The 6,679-nt window shown below is 37.8% G+C and overlaps 1 pseudogene; it reads left to right on the top strand.

Annotated features, from left to right (window-relative positions):
• The first annotated feature begins 209 nt into the window (after positions 1-209).
• Positions 210-6,679, top strand: part of LOC102842672 — a 43,840-nt pseudogene continuing 37,370 nt past the window's right edge.

Below are 6,679 nucleotides of genomic sequence, written 5' to 3'. Positions count from 1 at the left end.
GAAATCCAGCGCCAGTGTTATCAGTATCTAAAACCTCACAATTAAAGTGTCTTGTTTGTGCCCGAAGACTTCTTGACCATTCTAAAAGTATGAATACTAGTAAGAGCAGAAGCCTTTCAATTCTTGGTTATAAACACCTTACTGTGCATAAGTGTGGTGTTGATTTTTCCTGGAAGTAGAACATACTAGAAGATAAAAGTTTGAGTGCCATGAAAAGAATAAACAATTGGGATCCCAGCAAAACTGTTACAGAAAGCCAGACTGGAAAAGTAAGCCAGATCTCAGAATGTGGCTCTAGCCCAGCTTTTGGTACTCAAATAGCCTTGAAAAGGAATCTATGTCCTAGGGAATTGGAAAGACTTGGATTTGTTTTCTGTTTAATCATATGTGTAGATGAAATAACATAGAACTTGCCAATATATAAATATTTGCTTTTGTATGTTTTAAAAAAATACTTTCTGACATGTTAGTTTTCAGTTTTGTTTTAACTTTTTAATGTGATCTGGGTGAATGTTTACAGAACAAATCAGTTTTTCATTCAATAATTCATACCCATACCCATTTCTTTTCATGCCATTGATTACAATCCTGACAATGAAACAATATTCATTCTACTTCTTTCCAGTTTCCAGTTTCCTTTTGTCTCTCTTTTGTGTCATTTCAAGTCTTCTGAGCTTTGTCCAAGTGCAAATCCTGCCCTATTGATTTCTGTCAGGTGTTATCGTTCAAATTACAGGCCTACCTATCATTTAGCTGAACGTTGAATCACAGAATGGGTTCAGTTCCAGGTCTGAAGGATGACTATAGTCCATAGTCTTGCGTATTCCACCAATCTTTGTCAAACCAAATGTTTTTTTTTGTGTGTGTGTGTGTGTGTTTTTAAAGAAAACCTTTTTTTGGAGGTGGATTGTGTTGGGGATATGTCTCACTGCTTTTACTGAAGTTCCGTTATGACACAGGTTTACTTTTTCTTCATGTTCTGCTCTATGGCCTCTTTGGCCCTCTTCGACCAGATGCTGAAGGGCCAGGCATGGACACAGGCCATTCAGAAATTGGAAAATGCCTTGAAGTCCTTTTATTCTTGTTGACATTCTGGATGGGCATCACTGGTCCAGTTGGACATCACTGGTCCGGTCAGTTTAGTGGTCAGGTTGAGTTCTTTATCAGAGTTCTCTCCCTTCTTGTGGGCAGAGGTCTTTCAGGAGGAATAGCTTAGAATGGTACTCCTTCAGCCACCACACATTAGCCTGCAGGGACTCAGTGGTTTTCTTCCTCCTCCTGAAGTTCACAGAGATCACAATGGTCTGTGCCAACTTCTTGTGGGCACCACCTTCTCATGGATGCAGTTCACCCTTAGGTCTTCCAAGCTGGAGCTCCTGTCTGCTCACATGGAGTGATACTGCACCGTGAGGCACCGCACAATGGGCCAGATGGGTCTGAATGCTTTGGCTTTGACTTGTAGGATCTTGAACCACATGGCCACTTGCTGCTTCCAGTCCTTCTGGAAGCAAGGCTTCAGGATCATGCCATTCCTCTGGGCGCTATGATTGAAAATGGCCCTTCTGAAAGCAGAATGGCTATGCAGAAGTTTTGTTTTATTTTGTTTTTAATTTATTATTGTGAATTGAGTGTAACTTTACAGAGAAGATCATCATTTTATATACAACAAATCATAGACTTTGTTTCAGCTCAAAGATTTGCAATCCCCTCTATACAACAACGGTTACCTCATTTCCTCTCTGTGGTTCCTCTTTCCATTCCACCCTCCTTCCCTTCCCTTTGCTAATTTGTCTTTAGGTAAATGTTGCCCTTTTGATCTTGAATGATTGGCCATTCCATGGTGAGCATTCTTTACTAATGTTGTTCCCCACCCCAACCTACCCCCATTATAAAATATCTACTGCTTAGCTAACAATTGGACCATGATGGTGAGTTGCATTCTAGACCTGAGGTGTGATCAAGGGCAATAGTCCCCAGTTCCTCCAGTCTCTTATGACCAGTAAGCCCTGTTATTGTTTTCTACAATTTTGAGTTCTGTTCTACATTTTCTCCTACTCTATCTTTGATATTCTAATGTGATCTTTTTCAGAGCAATTTGAAGTGGTAGTCAGCACTATCTAGTTCTTCCATTCTCAGAGTTCTGATGACTGATGCTCATCTACTCCACGGATCCACTGGAGTAGTTGATTCTATGCATCTTCAAATTTCATTACTCTTCTTTCTTCTGCACATAGAGAGACGAGTCGTTGTACCTTAGATATCCACTCATGAAATTTTAAGATTTCAGATGCTACTCATCAAAGTAGGATATACAAATTTGTCTTTGTGGGTTATGTTATGCCAGTTAACCATGATGTCCCCTGAAACCATGGTCCTGAGCCCACAGACCCAGCCTTTAGATATTTGAAAATATCTAAGAAGTTTTCATCATTTTTCCCTCTGTGTGCTCACAACATTCATAGATGTTTTTGTAACAAAGATAACATCTTTTTTTCAAAACCTTAGGATAAACACTGGACTGCTAAATGAAAGGTCAGTAGCTCAAATACACCTATATGAGTCTCTGAGTGACTATGAGTCAGAATCAACTCAATGGTAGTAGTAGTCTGGGATTTAACAAAAGGTAAATTGCTGGATGGAGTCTGGGTGTGGCACTGAAGGATAATCAATAGGTGAGAAAATGTCATATAACTGGAGCAACAGTGGTTGAAGGAAAGAGAGATCTAGATGATATTCGAGAGAAATCGCATACCATACTACTCAAGACTGTGTGGACCATGATAAAACTATAGATTTTATTATTATTGCAATGATTTCCACAGATTAATTAGACAAATAGTTTGATATGATAGAGTTGTTAATACATGTTCGAAAAGAAAGAGAATAAGTATCACGTAAAGAATGAAATTGTAGTTGAAGATGGATTTCAATAGAATTTCACATAGTTTTGTTTTTGTTTGTTTATTTATTTATTTATTTTCACTAAAATCCTGAGGAAAAAAGTAATCCACTCCCAGAAAATCTTGCTCTAGGTAATTATTGAAGAGACAGCAGCATATTTCATTAAAACAGACAACTATAGTTACAAAGCTTACCAGATCAGCAGACACATAAAGCTGGATAAAAAAAAAAAGAAGAAAGAAAGAGGCTTAGTAACATAGTGAAAATAGGAATATGGGAATCTAACATGGCACCACTTGCCATATGTGGTTGCTTAATTTAAAACATTTAAAATGAAATAAAATGAGACATTGAATTACTCAGATCACTATGTTTCATGTGTTCAATAGTGACATGTCTGTAAGGGGCCATTAAGTCCTTTGCCACTCATAGTAACCCTATATATGATAGAATGAAACACTGCCTCGTTCTGAGCCAGTCTCACAATATTGCTATGTTTGAGACCATTGTTGCAGCCACTATGTTAACACACTTTATTGAAGGTCTTTCTCCTTTTTGCTGACCTTCTACATTACCAAGCATGACGTTGTTCTCAAGAGACTGTTCCTAGTTGATATTGAACAACACAGATTGTGCTTATTATTATTGTTGTTGTAAGTGCCATCAAGTAAGTTCTGACTCACAGAGGCACTGTATAGGGTTTTCAAGGAGCTGCTAGTAGGTTTGAACTGCTGACCTTGTGGCTCACAGTCGAGTGCTGATCCTACAGCACCACACCAGGAACGCATATACAATTATAGATACACATATTTCTAATGTATTATGAGTAAAACTTTCTATGGGAAAGAACTGATGTACCATAAATCTGCTACTCTTTTTAGCACAGAGTAGATGCTCATTATTAGGAATTCTGTGGCATAAAGTTGAAAGCACTCGGCTATGAACTGAAATATAAGCAGCTTTAACCCAACAACTATTCCAATGAGAAAGATGTGGTGGTCTGCTTATGTTAAGATTTACAGCTTCACGGAAGTTCCCTGAAGTTCCCTAACCCAGAGTGCCACTATTAAGTCAAAATCTACTCAATGACTATGGTTTAGGTTTCTGGTTTACATGTTCATTAAGCAGTTTTGAACTGTTACATTAAACTGGTTTCAGAATAAGCAAGAAATATAGGTGGCAAGGCAATATTTTATAAGGGTTTTGTTGTGGATTGAGTAAAAATGTATAGGACAGATAATCAATTTTACATTAAAAAAATCATACACCTTGTTTCATTACAATGATTATAATACTCTCCATGTACTATCAGTTGCCAGTGATTCTCTCTATTCACTTTAGCTTTTTTTTTTAAAACACACAGGCATATATAATTATTTACACAACCAAAGGGTACATTCTGCAATTCTGCAAGACAATGCTTTTTAAGGAAAAAAAAAATTTGTTACTAAAACTTTATTAAGTGTATGTATATATTTATAATTGTGACTATATATCAATGGCCCTGACAATAAACCTTTTTTCCTGAGTTCTTAGTTTAACATATTCATGGAATTCCATTGTCATTCTTGTTGTTATTTTTATAATGTACAGTTTCTATTTCTTTGGAACAAAGCTGAGACAAGCAAATATGTTAAGCTACATGCTAACCTTTTATATTTTTTGGGTCAGAAAATGAACAGGTGTTCTTTCTTCTAAAAGATCACAGGATATATGAGATTCATATTTCTTCTATGTGACGTAAGGTAAAACTCTGGCCTGGTTCTGCTCCTTCATCTTGTTCATCTTACAGGTTATTGTAACAAAGCAAATAAGTCAAACATGCAAAAATATCTTCAAAAATCATGAAGGGCATACATTTTTAAATTATTTTTATTGCCATTTATTGCAAAAGCAGTCTGTCTATAAAATGACTGTTTGAGGTTGGTATGACACAAAATATTGTAAGCTTTCCCCAGGCTAATAATTAACTTACCTAGTATATTGCTTATCATATTGGAACACCTGTCTTTTCTGTTAATGTTTAAATTCATTTGAAAGATGTCATTTATGTTTGCTTGATTATAATTAAAACATTGACATCCGGGTACATGATCCCATCTTCCTGTCCTCTGCTCCTGAGTCTTTCCCTCTTCCTGCCTATACTGTAATCTCAGAATGGTTCTTGTATATCTTGCCATACAGTCCTAGTGTGGCGCTGTGGGCTAATGCATCAGATTGCAAAGTCATTTGAACTGCAAGGTCAGTGGTTCAAGCTCACCAAATGCTCCTTGGAAACACTATACAGGGTTGCTATGGATTGGAATTGACTCAACAGCACTTAACAACAACAACTCATCTTGCCATATCCCTAGGAGCAACTGAGGTCTGAGACACGGGCATTCACACAAAAGGAAATGTCAGTTATTAAAGAATGCATTTGATGAGGAACAAATGAAAGATCAAGGGAAAGGTTTTATTTTGGTGGTTATGTGCTGTGGAGTCGGATTCAACTCATAGTGACCCTGTACAGGGTTTCCGAGGCTGTAAATCTTTACAGGAATAGAAAGCCTCATCTTTCTCCTGTGGAACAGCTGGTAGTTTCGAACTGCTGACCTTAATATTTGCAGCCCAATTCGTAACCACTATGCTACCAGAGCTCCTTAGGTTTTATTATGTTGTTGTTGTTAAGTGCCATCTGGTTAATTCTGACCCATAGCCACTCTGTATACGGTTTCCAAGGAGCAGCTGGTGAGCTTAAACCACCAACTTTGCAGTTCAAAGGACTGCAGTCTGAAGCATTAAGCCACAGCATTGTATTATAGCCGCTATTATTTCCAACCTCAAAATTACTGTTCAGTTGCAATTATCATCATTATCCTGGTATAGTGCTGTGGGTTAATGCTCTGGACTGCAAAGTCCATTTGAACCACAAGGTTGGCAGTTCAAACTCACCACCCACTCCTTAGAAAACCTATATAGTGTAGCTAGGAGTTGGAATCCATGTAATGGCACTTAACAACAACAACAACCTATTTTATTTAGATTTCTAATCAGTTCAGCTGATACATTTATAATTAAATTTTATATTAATATTTGATATCTTATTTGAAATCAATTTATAGTTAACTAAACATTTATATAGTAAGGTTCTGAGAGGCTAAGAAGTTAGGATCAGCTATGTGACACGTCAAAAATGATTACTCCATGGCTGCATAGACCCACTCACTTCCCAGGCCTTCTGTCAACTCCTGCTAAAGTTAACCAGTTGCTGTAGAGTTGATTCCAATTCATGGCAACCTCAGAGTTCCAGCATCATCCCCTGAGCCTGCTTGGCCCAGTAATCAGTGTTGTTATTGACAGAGCTCCTCACTACACGTCTACCTGATCCACCATTTTGGTTGACTGGGGAGAGAACATCTTGATTGTATCAGGATTGATATGGAAATTTAAAGTGACAATTTTGACATAAAACCAAATGGCCACCAATCATCTGTCTGTCGTGCTGTGGTGGCTTGAGCTACTGTGATTCTCAAGGCTATGCCATGGTATTTAAAATAACCAGGAGGGTCACCCGTGGTGGACAGATTTCAGATGAGCTTCCAGACGAACACAGACTAGGAAGAAAGAGTGACGAACTACTACTTCTGAATTGTTAGTCATTGAAAATGTTATGAATAGCAGACAAACACTGTCAGACACAGGGCTGGAAAATAAGCCCCTCAGGTTCGAAGGCACTCAAAATGCGACTAGGGAAGAGATGCCTCTTCAAAGTAGAGTTGACCATGATGACGTGAAT

Source organism: Chrysochloris asiatica, unplaced genomic scaffold, assembly GCF_000296735.1.
Source record: "Chrysochloris asiatica unplaced genomic scaffold, ChrAsi1.0 scaffold00200, whole genome shotgun sequence".
NCBI lineage: Eukaryota > Metazoa > Chordata > Mammalia > Afrosoricida > Chrysochloridae > Chrysochloris > Chrysochloris asiatica.
This window is presented reverse-complemented; position numbering and strand designations above follow the sequence as displayed.